General features: G+C 44.1%; 63 non-coding genes across 63 annotated transcripts; all 63 read left to right on the top strand.

The window, feature by feature from the left end:
• Positions 1-35: 35 nt before the first annotated feature.
• TRNAM-CAU (transfer RNA methionine (anticodon CAU)) lies at positions 36-108 on the top strand. The gene has a single exon. It is a non-coding gene; the product is annotated as a tRNA-Met (tRNA).
• Positions 109-315: 207 nt separating this feature from the next.
• On the top strand, positions 316-388 carry TRNAM-CAU (transfer RNA methionine (anticodon CAU)). The gene has a single exon. It is a non-coding gene; the product is annotated as a tRNA-Met (tRNA).
• Positions 389-455: 67 nt separating this feature from the next.
• Positions 456-528, top strand: TRNAM-CAU (transfer RNA methionine (anticodon CAU)). The gene has a single exon. It is a non-coding gene; the product is annotated as a tRNA-Met (tRNA).
• Positions 529-595: 67 nt separating this feature from the next.
• On the top strand, positions 596-668 carry TRNAM-CAU (transfer RNA methionine (anticodon CAU)). Its single transcript has one exon. It is a non-coding gene; the product is annotated as a tRNA-Met (tRNA).
• Positions 669-735: 67 nt separating this feature from the next.
• TRNAM-CAU (transfer RNA methionine (anticodon CAU)) lies at positions 736-808 on the top strand. Its single transcript has one exon. It is a non-coding gene; the product is annotated as a tRNA-Met (tRNA).
• A 67-nt stretch (positions 809-875) lies between these two features.
• On the top strand, positions 876-948 carry TRNAM-CAU (transfer RNA methionine (anticodon CAU)). Its single transcript has one exon. It is a non-coding gene; the product is annotated as a tRNA-Met (tRNA).
• A 67-nt stretch (positions 949-1,015) lies between these two features.
• On the top strand, positions 1,016-1,088 carry TRNAM-CAU (transfer RNA methionine (anticodon CAU)). Its single transcript has one exon. It is a non-coding gene; the product is annotated as a tRNA-Met (tRNA).
• A 67-nt stretch (positions 1,089-1,155) lies between these two features.
• Positions 1,156-1,228, top strand: TRNAM-CAU (transfer RNA methionine (anticodon CAU)). Its single transcript has one exon. It is a non-coding gene; the product is annotated as a tRNA-Met (tRNA).
• Positions 1,229-1,295: 67 nt separating this feature from the next.
• On the top strand, positions 1,296-1,368 carry TRNAM-CAU (transfer RNA methionine (anticodon CAU)). The gene has a single exon. It is a non-coding gene; the product is annotated as a tRNA-Met (tRNA).
• Positions 1,369-1,435: 67 nt separating this feature from the next.
• On the top strand, positions 1,436-1,508 carry TRNAM-CAU (transfer RNA methionine (anticodon CAU)). The gene has a single exon. It is a non-coding gene; the product is annotated as a tRNA-Met (tRNA).
• Positions 1,509-1,715: 207 nt separating this feature from the next.
• TRNAM-CAU (transfer RNA methionine (anticodon CAU)) lies at positions 1,716-1,788 on the top strand. Its single transcript has one exon. It is a non-coding gene; the product is annotated as a tRNA-Met (tRNA).
• A 67-nt stretch (positions 1,789-1,855) lies between these two features.
• TRNAM-CAU (transfer RNA methionine (anticodon CAU)) lies at positions 1,856-1,928 on the top strand. Its single transcript has one exon. It is a non-coding gene; the product is annotated as a tRNA-Met (tRNA).
• Positions 1,929-1,995: 67 nt separating this feature from the next.
• TRNAM-CAU (transfer RNA methionine (anticodon CAU)) lies at positions 1,996-2,068 on the top strand. The gene has a single exon. It is a non-coding gene; the product is annotated as a tRNA-Met (tRNA).
• A 67-nt stretch (positions 2,069-2,135) lies between these two features.
• TRNAT-CGU (transfer RNA threonine (anticodon CGU)) lies at positions 2,136-2,208 on the top strand. The gene has a single exon. It is a non-coding gene; the product is annotated as a tRNA-Thr (tRNA).
• Positions 2,209-2,275: 67 nt separating this feature from the next.
• Positions 2,276-2,348, top strand: TRNAM-CAU (transfer RNA methionine (anticodon CAU)). Its single transcript has one exon. It is a non-coding gene; the product is annotated as a tRNA-Met (tRNA).
• Positions 2,349-2,415: 67 nt separating this feature from the next.
• TRNAM-CAU (transfer RNA methionine (anticodon CAU)) lies at positions 2,416-2,488 on the top strand. The gene has a single exon. It is a non-coding gene; the product is annotated as a tRNA-Met (tRNA).
• A 67-nt stretch (positions 2,489-2,555) lies between these two features.
• On the top strand, positions 2,556-2,628 carry TRNAM-CAU (transfer RNA methionine (anticodon CAU)). Its single transcript has one exon. It is a non-coding gene; the product is annotated as a tRNA-Met (tRNA).
• Positions 2,629-2,695: 67 nt separating this feature from the next.
• Positions 2,696-2,768, top strand: TRNAM-CAU (transfer RNA methionine (anticodon CAU)). Its single transcript has one exon. It is a non-coding gene; the product is annotated as a tRNA-Met (tRNA).
• A 207-nt stretch (positions 2,769-2,975) lies between these two features.
• TRNAM-CAU (transfer RNA methionine (anticodon CAU)) lies at positions 2,976-3,048 on the top strand. The gene has a single exon. It is a non-coding gene; the product is annotated as a tRNA-Met (tRNA).
• A 67-nt stretch (positions 3,049-3,115) lies between these two features.
• On the top strand, positions 3,116-3,188 carry TRNAM-CAU (transfer RNA methionine (anticodon CAU)). The gene has a single exon. It is a non-coding gene; the product is annotated as a tRNA-Met (tRNA).
• Positions 3,189-3,255: 67 nt separating this feature from the next.
• TRNAM-CAU (transfer RNA methionine (anticodon CAU)) lies at positions 3,256-3,328 on the top strand. Its single transcript has one exon. It is a non-coding gene; the product is annotated as a tRNA-Met (tRNA).
• Positions 3,329-3,395: 67 nt separating this feature from the next.
• Positions 3,396-3,468, top strand: TRNAM-CAU (transfer RNA methionine (anticodon CAU)). The gene has a single exon. It is a non-coding gene; the product is annotated as a tRNA-Met (tRNA).
• A 67-nt stretch (positions 3,469-3,535) lies between these two features.
• TRNAM-CAU (transfer RNA methionine (anticodon CAU)) lies at positions 3,536-3,608 on the top strand. Its single transcript has one exon. It is a non-coding gene; the product is annotated as a tRNA-Met (tRNA).
• Positions 3,609-3,675: 67 nt separating this feature from the next.
• On the top strand, positions 3,676-3,748 carry TRNAM-CAU (transfer RNA methionine (anticodon CAU)). Its single transcript has one exon. It is a non-coding gene; the product is annotated as a tRNA-Met (tRNA).
• A 67-nt stretch (positions 3,749-3,815) lies between these two features.
• On the top strand, positions 3,816-3,888 carry TRNAM-CAU (transfer RNA methionine (anticodon CAU)). The gene has a single exon. It is a non-coding gene; the product is annotated as a tRNA-Met (tRNA).
• A 67-nt stretch (positions 3,889-3,955) lies between these two features.
• Positions 3,956-4,028, top strand: TRNAM-CAU (transfer RNA methionine (anticodon CAU)). The gene has a single exon. It is a non-coding gene; the product is annotated as a tRNA-Met (tRNA).
• A 67-nt stretch (positions 4,029-4,095) lies between these two features.
• TRNAM-CAU (transfer RNA methionine (anticodon CAU)) lies at positions 4,096-4,168 on the top strand. The gene has a single exon. It is a non-coding gene; the product is annotated as a tRNA-Met (tRNA).
• Positions 4,169-4,375: 207 nt separating this feature from the next.
• Positions 4,376-4,448, top strand: TRNAM-CAU (transfer RNA methionine (anticodon CAU)). Its single transcript has one exon. It is a non-coding gene; the product is annotated as a tRNA-Met (tRNA).
• A 67-nt stretch (positions 4,449-4,515) lies between these two features.
• TRNAM-CAU (transfer RNA methionine (anticodon CAU)) lies at positions 4,516-4,588 on the top strand. Its single transcript has one exon. It is a non-coding gene; the product is annotated as a tRNA-Met (tRNA).
• Positions 4,589-4,655: 67 nt separating this feature from the next.
• TRNAM-CAU (transfer RNA methionine (anticodon CAU)) lies at positions 4,656-4,728 on the top strand. The gene has a single exon. It is a non-coding gene; the product is annotated as a tRNA-Met (tRNA).
• Positions 4,729-4,795: 67 nt separating this feature from the next.
• TRNAT-CGU (transfer RNA threonine (anticodon CGU)) lies at positions 4,796-4,868 on the top strand. The gene has a single exon. It is a non-coding gene; the product is annotated as a tRNA-Thr (tRNA).
• A 67-nt stretch (positions 4,869-4,935) lies between these two features.
• TRNAM-CAU (transfer RNA methionine (anticodon CAU)) lies at positions 4,936-5,008 on the top strand. The gene has a single exon. It is a non-coding gene; the product is annotated as a tRNA-Met (tRNA).
• Positions 5,009-5,075: 67 nt separating this feature from the next.
• Positions 5,076-5,148, top strand: TRNAM-CAU (transfer RNA methionine (anticodon CAU)). Its single transcript has one exon. It is a non-coding gene; the product is annotated as a tRNA-Met (tRNA).
• A 67-nt stretch (positions 5,149-5,215) lies between these two features.
• Positions 5,216-5,288, top strand: TRNAM-CAU (transfer RNA methionine (anticodon CAU)). The gene has a single exon. It is a non-coding gene; the product is annotated as a tRNA-Met (tRNA).
• A 67-nt stretch (positions 5,289-5,355) lies between these two features.
• On the top strand, positions 5,356-5,430 carry TRNAM-CAU (transfer RNA methionine (anticodon CAU)). The gene has a single exon. It is a non-coding gene; the product is annotated as a tRNA-Met (tRNA).
• A 65-nt stretch (positions 5,431-5,495) lies between these two features.
• TRNAM-CAU (transfer RNA methionine (anticodon CAU)) lies at positions 5,496-5,568 on the top strand. Its single transcript has one exon. It is a non-coding gene; the product is annotated as a tRNA-Met (tRNA).
• A 207-nt stretch (positions 5,569-5,775) lies between these two features.
• Positions 5,776-5,848, top strand: TRNAM-CAU (transfer RNA methionine (anticodon CAU)). The gene has a single exon. It is a non-coding gene; the product is annotated as a tRNA-Met (tRNA).
• A 67-nt stretch (positions 5,849-5,915) lies between these two features.
• TRNAM-CAU (transfer RNA methionine (anticodon CAU)) lies at positions 5,916-5,988 on the top strand. The gene has a single exon. It is a non-coding gene; the product is annotated as a tRNA-Met (tRNA).
• Positions 5,989-6,055: 67 nt separating this feature from the next.
• Positions 6,056-6,128, top strand: TRNAM-CAU (transfer RNA methionine (anticodon CAU)). The gene has a single exon. It is a non-coding gene; the product is annotated as a tRNA-Met (tRNA).
• Positions 6,129-6,195: 67 nt separating this feature from the next.
• TRNAM-CAU (transfer RNA methionine (anticodon CAU)) lies at positions 6,196-6,268 on the top strand. Its single transcript has one exon. It is a non-coding gene; the product is annotated as a tRNA-Met (tRNA).
• A 207-nt stretch (positions 6,269-6,475) lies between these two features.
• Positions 6,476-6,548, top strand: TRNAM-CAU (transfer RNA methionine (anticodon CAU)). Its single transcript has one exon. It is a non-coding gene; the product is annotated as a tRNA-Met (tRNA).
• A 67-nt stretch (positions 6,549-6,615) lies between these two features.
• Positions 6,616-6,688, top strand: TRNAM-CAU (transfer RNA methionine (anticodon CAU)). Its single transcript has one exon. It is a non-coding gene; the product is annotated as a tRNA-Met (tRNA).
• Positions 6,689-6,755: 67 nt separating this feature from the next.
• On the top strand, positions 6,756-6,828 carry TRNAM-CAU (transfer RNA methionine (anticodon CAU)). The gene has a single exon. It is a non-coding gene; the product is annotated as a tRNA-Met (tRNA).
• A 67-nt stretch (positions 6,829-6,895) lies between these two features.
• TRNAM-CAU (transfer RNA methionine (anticodon CAU)) lies at positions 6,896-6,968 on the top strand. The gene has a single exon. It is a non-coding gene; the product is annotated as a tRNA-Met (tRNA).
• A 67-nt stretch (positions 6,969-7,035) lies between these two features.
• TRNAM-CAU (transfer RNA methionine (anticodon CAU)) lies at positions 7,036-7,108 on the top strand. The gene has a single exon. It is a non-coding gene; the product is annotated as a tRNA-Met (tRNA).
• Positions 7,109-7,175: 67 nt separating this feature from the next.
• On the top strand, positions 7,176-7,248 carry TRNAM-CAU (transfer RNA methionine (anticodon CAU)). Its single transcript has one exon. It is a non-coding gene; the product is annotated as a tRNA-Met (tRNA).
• Positions 7,249-7,315: 67 nt separating this feature from the next.
• TRNAM-CAU (transfer RNA methionine (anticodon CAU)) lies at positions 7,316-7,388 on the top strand. Its single transcript has one exon. It is a non-coding gene; the product is annotated as a tRNA-Met (tRNA).
• A 67-nt stretch (positions 7,389-7,455) lies between these two features.
• Positions 7,456-7,528, top strand: TRNAM-CAU (transfer RNA methionine (anticodon CAU)). The gene has a single exon. It is a non-coding gene; the product is annotated as a tRNA-Met (tRNA).
• Positions 7,529-7,595: 67 nt separating this feature from the next.
• On the top strand, positions 7,596-7,668 carry TRNAM-CAU (transfer RNA methionine (anticodon CAU)). Its single transcript has one exon. It is a non-coding gene; the product is annotated as a tRNA-Met (tRNA).
• A 67-nt stretch (positions 7,669-7,735) lies between these two features.
• TRNAM-CAU (transfer RNA methionine (anticodon CAU)) lies at positions 7,736-7,808 on the top strand. The gene has a single exon. It is a non-coding gene; the product is annotated as a tRNA-Met (tRNA).
• Positions 7,809-7,875: 67 nt separating this feature from the next.
• Positions 7,876-7,948, top strand: TRNAM-CAU (transfer RNA methionine (anticodon CAU)). The gene has a single exon. It is a non-coding gene; the product is annotated as a tRNA-Met (tRNA).
• A 67-nt stretch (positions 7,949-8,015) lies between these two features.
• TRNAM-CAU (transfer RNA methionine (anticodon CAU)) lies at positions 8,016-8,088 on the top strand. Its single transcript has one exon. It is a non-coding gene; the product is annotated as a tRNA-Met (tRNA).
• A 207-nt stretch (positions 8,089-8,295) lies between these two features.
• Positions 8,296-8,368, top strand: TRNAM-CAU (transfer RNA methionine (anticodon CAU)). Its single transcript has one exon. It is a non-coding gene; the product is annotated as a tRNA-Met (tRNA).
• Positions 8,369-8,435: 67 nt separating this feature from the next.
• Positions 8,436-8,508, top strand: TRNAM-CAU (transfer RNA methionine (anticodon CAU)). Its single transcript has one exon. It is a non-coding gene; the product is annotated as a tRNA-Met (tRNA).
• A 67-nt stretch (positions 8,509-8,575) lies between these two features.
• Positions 8,576-8,648, top strand: TRNAM-CAU (transfer RNA methionine (anticodon CAU)). The gene has a single exon. It is a non-coding gene; the product is annotated as a tRNA-Met (tRNA).
• Positions 8,649-8,715: 67 nt separating this feature from the next.
• Positions 8,716-8,788, top strand: TRNAM-CAU (transfer RNA methionine (anticodon CAU)). Its single transcript has one exon. It is a non-coding gene; the product is annotated as a tRNA-Met (tRNA).
• Positions 8,789-8,855: 67 nt separating this feature from the next.
• On the top strand, positions 8,856-8,928 carry TRNAM-CAU (transfer RNA methionine (anticodon CAU)). The gene has a single exon. It is a non-coding gene; the product is annotated as a tRNA-Met (tRNA).
• A 67-nt stretch (positions 8,929-8,995) lies between these two features.
• On the top strand, positions 8,996-9,068 carry TRNAM-CAU (transfer RNA methionine (anticodon CAU)). The gene has a single exon. It is a non-coding gene; the product is annotated as a tRNA-Met (tRNA).
• Positions 9,069-9,135: 67 nt separating this feature from the next.
• On the top strand, positions 9,136-9,208 carry TRNAM-CAU (transfer RNA methionine (anticodon CAU)). The gene has a single exon. It is a non-coding gene; the product is annotated as a tRNA-Met (tRNA).
• A 67-nt stretch (positions 9,209-9,275) lies between these two features.
• TRNAM-CAU (transfer RNA methionine (anticodon CAU)) lies at positions 9,276-9,348 on the top strand. The gene has a single exon. It is a non-coding gene; the product is annotated as a tRNA-Met (tRNA).
• A 67-nt stretch (positions 9,349-9,415) lies between these two features.
• TRNAM-CAU (transfer RNA methionine (anticodon CAU)) lies at positions 9,416-9,488 on the top strand. Its single transcript has one exon. It is a non-coding gene; the product is annotated as a tRNA-Met (tRNA).
• A 67-nt stretch (positions 9,489-9,555) lies between these two features.
• Positions 9,556-9,628, top strand: TRNAM-CAU (transfer RNA methionine (anticodon CAU)). The gene has a single exon. It is a non-coding gene; the product is annotated as a tRNA-Met (tRNA).
• Positions 9,629-9,835: 207 nt separating this feature from the next.
• TRNAM-CAU (transfer RNA methionine (anticodon CAU)) lies at positions 9,836-9,908 on the top strand. The gene has a single exon. It is a non-coding gene; the product is annotated as a tRNA-Met (tRNA).
• The last annotated feature ends 19 nt before the right edge of the window (positions 9,909-9,927 follow it).

The raw sequence follows: 9,927 nt of genomic DNA on the forward strand, positions 1-9,927 counted from the left end.
CTTTATTTATAAAGAGGTGACATGCTCTGACAACAGCCTCGATAGCGCAGTAGGTAGCGCGTCAGTCTCATAATCTAAAGGTCTTGAGTTCGATCCTCACTCGGGGCATGATTTTGGCGCTGAATTTCGTTAATGGAATACTTGATTGATAAATAGGTTAATTGGTCTAATAACAGCCTCGATAGCGCAGTAGGTAGCGCGTCAGTCTCATAGTCCGAAGGTCGTGAGTTCTATCCTCACTCGGGGCGTGATTTTGGCGCTGATTTTCGTTAATAGAATACTTGGTTGATAAAGAGGTGACATCTTCTAATAACAGCCTCGATAGCGCAGTAGGTAACGCGTCAGTCTCATAATCTGAAGGTCGTGAGTTCGATCCTCACTCGGGGCAAGATTTTGTCGCTGATTTTCGTTAATAGAATACTTGATTGATAAAGAGGTGACATCTTCTAATAACAGCCTCGATAGCGCAGTAGGTAGCGCGTCAGTCTCATAATCTAAAGGTCTTGAGTTCGATCCTCACTCGGGGCATGATTTTGGCGCTGATTTTCGTTAATGGAATACTTGATTGATAAATAGGTTAATTGGTCTAATAACAGCCTCGATAGCGCAGTCGGTATCGCGTCAGTCTCATAATCTGAAGGTCGTGAGTTCGATCCTCACTCGGGGCATGATTTTGGCGCTGATTTTCGTTAATAGAATACTTTGTTTATAAAGAGGTGACATGTTCTGACAACAGCCTCGATAGCGCAGTAGGTAGCGCGTCAGTCTCATAATCTGAAGGTCGTGAGTTCGATCCTCACTCGGGGCAAGATTTTGTCGCTGATTTTCGTTAATAGAATACTTGATTGATAGAGAGTTGACATGTTCTAATAACAGCCTCGGTAGCGCAGTAGGTAGCGCGTCAGTCTCATAATCTAAAGGTCTTGAGTTCGATCCTCACTCGGGGCATGATTTTGGCGCTGATTTTCGTTAATGGAATACTTGATTGATAAATAGGTTAATTGGTCTAATAACAGCCTCGATAGCGCATTCGGTAGCGCGTCAGTCTCATAATCTGAAGGTCGTGAGTTCGATCCTCACTCGGGCCATGATTTTGGCGCTGATTTTCGTTAATAGAATACTTGATTCATAAAGAGGTGACATGTTCTGATAACAGCCTCGATAGCGCAGTAGGTAGCGCGTCAGTCTCATAATCTGAAGGTCGTGAGTTCGATCCTCACTCGGGGCGTGTTTTTGGCGCTGATTTTCGTTAATAGAATACTTGGTTGATAAAGATGTGACATGTTCTAATAACAGCCTCGATAGCGCAGTAGGTAGCGCGTCAGTCTCATAATCTGAAGGTCGTGAGTTCGATCCTCACTCGGGGCATGATTTTGGCGCTGATTTTCGTTAATAGAATACTTTATTTATAAAGAGGTGACATGCTCTGACAACAGCCTCGATAGCGCAGTAGGTAGCGCGTCAGTCTCATAATCTAAAGGTCTTGAGTTCGATCCTCACTCGGGGCATGATTTTGGCGCTGATTTTCGTTAATGGAATACTTGATTGATAAATAGGTTAATTGGTCTAATAACAGCCTCGATAGCGCAGTAGGTAGCGCGTCAGTCTCATAGTCCGAAGGTCGTGAGTTCTATCCTCACTCGGGGCGTGATTTTGGCGCTGATTTTCGTTAATAGAATACTTGGTTGATAAAGAGGTGACATCTTCTAATAACAGCCTCGATAGCGCAGTAGGTAACGCGTCAGTCTCATAATCTGAAGGTCGTGAGTTCGATCCTCACTCGGGGCAAGATTTTGTCGCTGATTTTCGTTAATAGAATACTTGATTGATAAAGAGGTGACATCTTCTAATAACAGCCTCGATAGCGCAGTAGGTAGCGCGTCAGTCTCATAATCTAAAGGTCTTGAGTTCGATCCTCACTCGGGGCATGATTTTGGCGCTGATTTTCGTTAATGGAATACTTGATTGATAAATAGGTTAATTGGTCTAATAACAGCCTCGATAGCGCAGTCGGTATCGCGTCAGTCTCATAATCTGAAGGTCGTGAGTTCGATCCTCACTCGGGGCATGATTTTGGCGCTGATTTTCTTTAATAGAATACTTGGTTGATAAAGAGGTGACATGTTCTAATAACAGCCTCGATAGCGCAGTAGGTAGCGCGTCAGTCTCGTAATCTAAAGGTCTTGAGTTCGATCCTCACTCGTGGCATGATTTTGGCGCTGATTTTCGTTAATGGAATACTTGATTGATAAATAGGTTAATTGGCCTAATAACAGCCTCGATAGCGCAGTAGGTAGCGCGTCAGTCTCATAATCCGAAGGTCGTGAGTTCTATCCTCACTCGGGGCATGATTTTGGCGCTGATTTTCGTTAATAGAATACTTGATTGATAAAGAGTTGACATGTTCTAATAACAGCCTCGGTAGCGCAGTAGGTAGCGCGTCAGTCTCATAATCTGAAGGTCGTGAGTTCGATCCTCACTCGGGGCCACTTTTTGGCGCTGATTTTCCTTAATGGAATACTTGATTGATAAATAGGTTTATTGATCTAATAACAGCCTCGATAGCGCAGTCGGTAGCGCGTCAGTCTCATAATCTGAAGGTCGTGAGTTTGATCCTCACTCGGGGCATGATTTTGGCGCTGATTTTCGTTAATAGAATACTTTATTTATAAAGAGGTGACATGCTCTGACAACAGCCTCGATAGCGCAGTAGGTAGCGCGTCAGTCTCATAATCTAAAGGTCTTGAGTTCGATCCTCACTCGGGGCATGATTTTGGCGCTGAATTTCGTTAATGGAATACTTGATTGATAAATAGGTTAATTGGTCTAATAACAGCCTCGATAGCGCAGTAGGTAGCGCGTCAGTCTCATAGTCCGAAGGTCGTGAGTTCTATCCTCACTCGGGGCGTGATTTTGGCGCTGATTTTCGTTAATAGAATACTTGGTTGATAAAGAGGTGACATCTTCTAATAACAGCCTCGATAGCGCAGTAGGTAACGCGTCAGTCTCATAATCTGAAGGTCGTGAGTTCGATCCTCACTCGGGGCAAGATTTTGTCGCTGATTTTCGTTAATAGAATACTTGATTGATAAAGAGGTGACATCTTCTAATAACAGCCTCGATAGCGCAGTAGGTAGCGCGTCAGTCTCATAATCTAAAGGTCTTGAGTTCGATCCTCACTCGGGGCATGATTTTGGCGCTGATTTTCGTTAATGGAATACTTGATTGATAAATAGGTTAATTGGTCTAATAACAGCCTCGATAGCGCAGTCGGTATCGCGTCAGTCTCATAATCTGAAGGTCGTGAGTTCGATCCTCACTCGGGGCATGATTTTGGCGCTGATTTTCGTTAATAGAATACTTTGTTTATAAAGAGGTGACATGTTCTGACAACAGCCTCGATAGCGCAGTAGGTAGCGCGTCAGTCTCATAATCTGAAGGTCGTGAGTTCGATCCTCACTCGGGGCAAGATTTTGTCGCTGATTTTCGTTAATAGAATACTTGATTGATAGAGAGTTGACATGTTCTAATAACAGCCTCGGTAGCGCAGTAGGTAGCGCGTCAGTCTCATAATCTAAAGGTCTTGAGTTCGATCCTCACTCGGGGCATGATTTTGGCGCTGATTTTCGTTAATGGAATACTTGATTGATAAATAGGTTAATTGGTCTAATAACAGCCTCGATAGCGCATTCGGTAGCGCGTCAGTCTCATAATCTGAAGGTCGTGAGTTCGATCCTCACTCGGGCCATGATTTTGGCGCTGATTTTCGTTAATAGAATACTTGATTCATAAAGAGGTGACATGTTCTGATAACAGCCTCGATAGCGCAGTAGGTAGCGCGTCAGTCTCATAATCTGAAGGTCGTGAGTTCGATCCTCACTCGGGGCGTGTTTTTGGCGCTGATTTTCGTTAATAGAATACTTGGTTGATAAAGATGTGACATGTTCTAATAACAGCCTCGATAGCGCAGTAGGTAGCGCGTCAGTCTCATAATCTGAAGGTCGTGAGTTCGATCCTCACTCGGGGCATGATTTTGGCGCTGATTTTCGTTAATAGAATACTTTATTTATAAAGAGGTGACATGCTCTGACAACAGCCTCGATAGCGCAGTAGGTAGCGCGTCAGTCTCATAATCTAAAGGTCTTGAGTTCGATCCTCACTCGGGGCATGATTTTGGCGCTGATTTTCGTTAATGGAATACTTGATTGATAAATAGGTTAATTGGTCTAATAACAGCCTCGATAGCGCAGTAGGTAGCGCGTCAGTCTCATAGTCCGAAGGTCGTGAGTTCTATCCTCACTCGGGGCGTGATTTTGGCGCTGATTTTCGTTAATAGAATACTTGGTTGATAAAGAGGTGACATCTTCTAATAACAGCCTCGATAGCGCAGTAGGTAACGCGTCAGTCTCATAATCTGAAGGTCGTGAGTTCGATCCTCACTCGGGGCAAGATTTTGTCGCTGATTTTCGTTAATAGAATACTTGATTGATAAAGAGGTGACATCTTCTAATAACAGCCTCGATAGCGCAGTAGGTAGCGCGTCAGTCTCATAATCTAAAGGTCTTGAGTTCGATCCTCACTCGGGGCATGATTTTGGCGCTGATTTTCGTTAATGGAATACTTGATTGATAAATAGGTTAATTGGTCTAATAACAGCCTCGATAGCGCAGTCGGTATCGCGTCAGTCTCATAATCTGAAGGTCGTGAGTTCGATCCTCACTCGGGGCATGATTTTGGCGCTGATTTTCTTTAATAGAATACTTGGTTGATAAAGAGGTGACATGTTCTAATAACAGCCTCGATAGCGCAGTAGGTAGCGCGTCAGTCTCGTAATCTAAAGGTCTTGAGTTCGATCCTCACTCGTGGCATGATTTTGGCGCTGATTTTCGTTAATGGAATACTTGATTGATAAATAGGTTAATTGGCCTAATAACAGCCTCGATAGCGCAGTAGGTAGCGCGTCAGTCTCATAATCCGAAGGTCGTGAGTTCTATCCTCACTCGGGGCATGATTTTGGCGCTGATTTTCGTTAATAGAATACTTGATTGATAAAGAGTTGACATGTTCTAATAACAGCCTCGGTAGCGCAGTAGGTAGCGCGTCAGTCTCATAATCTGAAGGTCGTGAGTTCGATCCTCACTCGGGGCCACTTTTTGGCGCTGATTTTCCTTAATGGAATACTTGATTGATAAATAGGTTTATTGATCTAATAACAGCCTCGATAGCGCAGTCGGTAGCGCGTCAGTCTCATAATCTGAAGGTCGTGAGTTTGATCCTCACTCGGGGCATGATTTTGGCGCTGATTTTCGTTAATAGAATACTTGATTCATAAAGAGGTGACATGTTCTGACAACAACCTCGATAGCGCAGTAGGTAGCGCGTCAGTCTCATAATTTGAAGGTCGTGAGTTCGATCCTCACTCGGGTCGTGATTTTGGCGCTGATTTTCGTTAATAGAATACTTGGTTGATAAAGAGGTGACATGTTCTAATAACAGCCTCCATAGCGCAGTAGGTAGCGCGTCAGTCTCATAATCTGAAGGTCGTGAGTTCGATCCTCACTCGGGGCAAGATTTTGGCGCTGATTTTCGTTAATAGAATACTTGATTGATAGAGAGTTGACATGTTCTAATAACAGCCTCGGTAGCGCAGTAGGTAGCTCGTCAGTCTCATAATCTAATGGTCTTGAGTTCGATCCTCACTCGGGGCATGATTTTGGCGCTGATTTTCGTTAATGGAATACTTGATTGATAAATAGGTTAATTGGTCTAATAACAGCCTCGATAGCGCAGTCGGTAGCGCGTCAGTCTCATAATCTGAAGGTCGTGAGTTCGATACTCACTCGGGGCATGATTTTGGCGCGGATTTTCGTTAATAGAATACTTGATTCATAAAGAGGTGACATGTTCTGACAACAGCCTCGATAGCGCAGTAGGTAGCGCGTCAGTCTCATTATCTGAAGGTCGTGAGTTCGATCCTCAGTCGGGGCGTGATTTTGGCGCTGATTTTCGTTAATAGAATACTTGATTCATAAAAAGGTGACATGTTCTGACAACAGCCTCGATAGCGCAGTAGGTAGCGCGTCAGTCTCATAATCTGAAGGTCGTGAGTTCGATCCTCACTCGGGGCGTGATTTCGGCGCTGATTTTCGTTAATAGAATACTTGGTTGATAAAGAGGTGACATCTTCTAATAACAGCCTCAATAGCGCAGTAGGTAGCGCGTCAGTCTCATAATCTGAAGGTCGTGAGTTCGATCCTCACTCGGGGCAAGATTTTGTCGCTGATTTTCGTTAATAGAATACTTGATTGATAGAGAGTTGACATGTTCTAATAACAGCCTCGGTAGCGCAGTAGGTAGCGCGTCAGTCTCATAATCTAACGGTCTTGAGTTCGATCCTCACTCGGGGCATGATTTTGGCGCTGATTTTCGTTAATGGAATACTTTATTGATAAATAGGTTAATTGGTCTAATAACAGCCTCGATAGCGCAGTCGGTAGCGCGTCAGTCTCATAATCTGAAGGTCGTGAGTTCGATACTCACTCGGGGCATGATTTTGGCGCGGATTTTCGTTAATAGAATACTTGATTCATAAAGAGGTGACATGTTCTGACAACAGCCTCGATAGCGCAGTAGGTAGCGCGTCAGTCTCATTATCTGAAGGTCGTGAGTTCGATCCTCACTCGGGGCGTGATTTCGGCGCTGATTTTCGTTAATAGAATACTTGGTTGATAAAGAGGTGACATCTTCTAATAACAGCCTCAATAGCGCAGTAGGTAGCGCGTCAGTCTCATAATCTGAAGGTCGTGAGTTCGATCCTCACTCGGGGCAAGATTTTGTCGCTGATTTTCGTTAATAGAATACTTGATTGATAGAGAGTTGACATGTTGTAATAACAGCCTCGGTAGCGCAGTAGGTAGCGCGTCAGTCTCATAATCTAAAGGTCTTGAGTTCGATCCTCACTCGGGGCATGATTTTGGCGCTGATTTTCGTTAATGGAATACTTTATTGATAAATAGGTTAATTGGTCTAATAACAGCCTCGATAGCGCAGTCGGTAGCGCGTCAGTCTCATAATCTGAAGGTCGTGATTTCGATCCTCACTCGGGGCATGATTTTGGCGCTGATTTTCGTTAATAGAATACTTGATTGATAAAGAGTTGGCATGTTCTAATAACAGCCTCGGTAGCGCAGTAGGTAGCGCGTCAGTCTCATAACCTGAAGGTCGTGAGTTCGATCCTCACTCGGGGCATGATTTTGGCGCTGATTTTCGTTAATAGAATACTTTGTTTATAAAGAGGTGACATGTTCTGACAACAGCCTCGATAGCGCAGTAGGTAGCGCGTCAGTCTCATAATCTGAAGGTCGTGAGTTCGATCCTCACTCGGGGCAAGATTTTGTCGCTGATTTTCGTTAATAGAATACTTGATTGATAGAGAGTTGACATGTTCTAATAACAGCCTCGGTAGCGCAGTAGGTAGCGCGTCAGTCTCATAATCTAAAGGTCTTGAGTTCGATCCTCACTCGGGGCATGATTTTGGCGCTGATTTTCGTTAATGGAATACTTGATTGATAAATAGGTTAATTGGTCTAATAACAGCCTCGATAGCGCAGTCGGTAGCGCGTCAGTCTCATAATCTGAAGGTCGTGAGTTCGATCCTCACTCGGGGCATGATTTTGGCGCTGATTTTCGTTAATAGAATACTTGATTCATAAAGAGGTGACATGTTCTGACAACAGCCTCGATAGCGCAGTAGGTAGCGCGTCAGTCTCATAATCTGAAGGTCTTGAGTTCGATCCTCACTCGGGGCGTGTTTTTGGCGCTGATTTTCGTTAATAGAATACTTGGTTGATAAAGATGTGACATGTTCTAATAACAGCCTCGATAGCGCAGTAGGTAGCGCGTCAGTCTCATAATCTGAAGGTCGTGAGTTCGATCCTCACTCGGGGCATGATTTTGGCGCTGATTTTCGTTAATAGAATACTTTATTTATAAAGAGGTGACATGTTCTGACAACAGCCTCGATAGCGCAGTAGGTAGCGCGTCAGTCTCATAATCTAAAGGTCTTGAGTTCGATCCTCACTCGGGGCATGATTTTGGCGCTGATTTTCGTTAATGGAATACTTGATTGATAAATAGGTTAATTGTTCTAATAACAGCCTCGATAGCGCAGTAGGTAGCGCGTCAGTCTCATAGTCCGAAGGTCGTGAGTTCTATCCTCACTCGGGGCGTGATTTTGGCGCTGATTTTCGTTAATAGAATACTTGGTTGATAAAGAGGTGACATCTTCTAATAACAGCCTCGATAGCGCAGTAGGTAGCGCGTCAGTCTCATAATCTGAAGGTCGTGAGTTCGATCCTCACTCGGGGCAAGATTTTGTCGCTGATTTTCGTTAATAGAATACTTGATTGATAAAGAGGTGACATCTTCTAATAACAGCCTCGATAGCGCAGTAGGTAGCGCGTCAGTCTCATAATCTAAAGGTCTTGAGTTCGATCCTCACTCGGGGCATGATTTTGGCGCTGATTTTCGTTAATGGAACACTTGATTGATAAATAGGTTAATTGGTCTAATGACAGCCTCGATAGCGCAGTCGGTATCGCGTCAGTCTCATAATCTGAAGGTCGTGAGTTCGATCCTCACTCGGGGCATGATTTTGGCGCTGATTTTCGTTAATAGAATACTTGATTGATAAAGAGTTGGCATGTTCTAATAACAGCCTCGGTAGCGCAGTAGGTAGCGCGTCAGTCTCATAACCTGAAGGTCGTGAGTTCGATCCTCACTCGGGGCATGATTTTGGCGCTGATTTTCGTTAATAGAATACTTTGTTTATAAAGAGGTGACATGTTCTGACAACAGCCTCGATAGCGCAGTAGGTAGCGCGTCAGTCTCATAATCTGAAGGTCGTGAGTTCGATCCTCACTCGGGGCATGATTTTGGCGCTGATTTTCGTTAATGGAATACTTGATTGATAAATAGGTTAATTGCTCTAATAACAGCCTCGATAGCGCAGTCGGTATCGCGTCAGTCTCATAATCTGAAGGTCGTGAGTTCGATCCTCACTCGGGGCATGATTTTGGCGCTGATTTTCGTTAATAGAATACTTGGTTGATAAAGAGGTGACATGTTCTAATAACAGCCTCGATAGCGCAGTAGGTAGCGCGTCAGTCTCATAATCTAAAGGTCTTGAGTTCGATCCTCACTCGGGGCATGATTTTCGCGCTGATTTTCGTTAATGGAATACTTGATTGATAAATAGGTTAATTGGCCTAATAACAGCCTCGATAGCGCAGTAGGTAGCGCGTCAGTCTCATAATCCGAAGGTCGTGAGTTCTATCCTCACTCGGGGCATGATTTTGGCGCTGATTTTCGTTAATAGAATACTTGATTGATAAAGAGTTGACATGTTCTAATAACAGCCTCGGTAGCGCAGTAGGTAGCGCGTCAGTCTCATAATCTGAAGGTCGTGAGTTCGATCCTCACTCGGGGCCACTTTTTGGCGCTGATTTTCCTTAATGGAATACTTGATTGATAAATAGGTTTATTGATCTAATAACAGCCTCGATAGCGCAGTCGGTAGCGCGTCAGTCTCATAATCTGAAGGTCGTGAGTTTGATCCTCACTCGGGGCATGATTTTGGCGCTGATTTTCGTTAATAGAATACTTGATTCATAAAGAGGTGACATGTTCTGACAACAACCTCGATAGCGCAGTAGGTAGCGCGTCAGTCTCATAATTTGAAGGTCGTGAGTTCGATCCTCACTCGTTTCGTGATTTTGGCGCTGATTTTCGTTAATAGAATACTTGGTTGATAAAGAGGTGACATGTTCTAATAACAGCCTCCATAGCGCAGTAGGTAGCGCGTCAGTCTCATAATCTGAAGGTCGTGAGTTCGATCCTCACTCGGGGCAAGATTTTGGCGCTGATTTT

Source organism: Phalangium opilio, unplaced genomic scaffold (assembly GCF_054372755.1).
Source record: "Phalangium opilio isolate 3A_F unplaced genomic scaffold, DU_Popi_V2 ptg000002l_1, whole genome shotgun sequence".
Classification (NCBI taxonomy): domain Eukaryota; kingdom Metazoa; phylum Arthropoda; class Arachnida; order Opiliones; family Phalangiidae; genus Phalangium; species Phalangium opilio.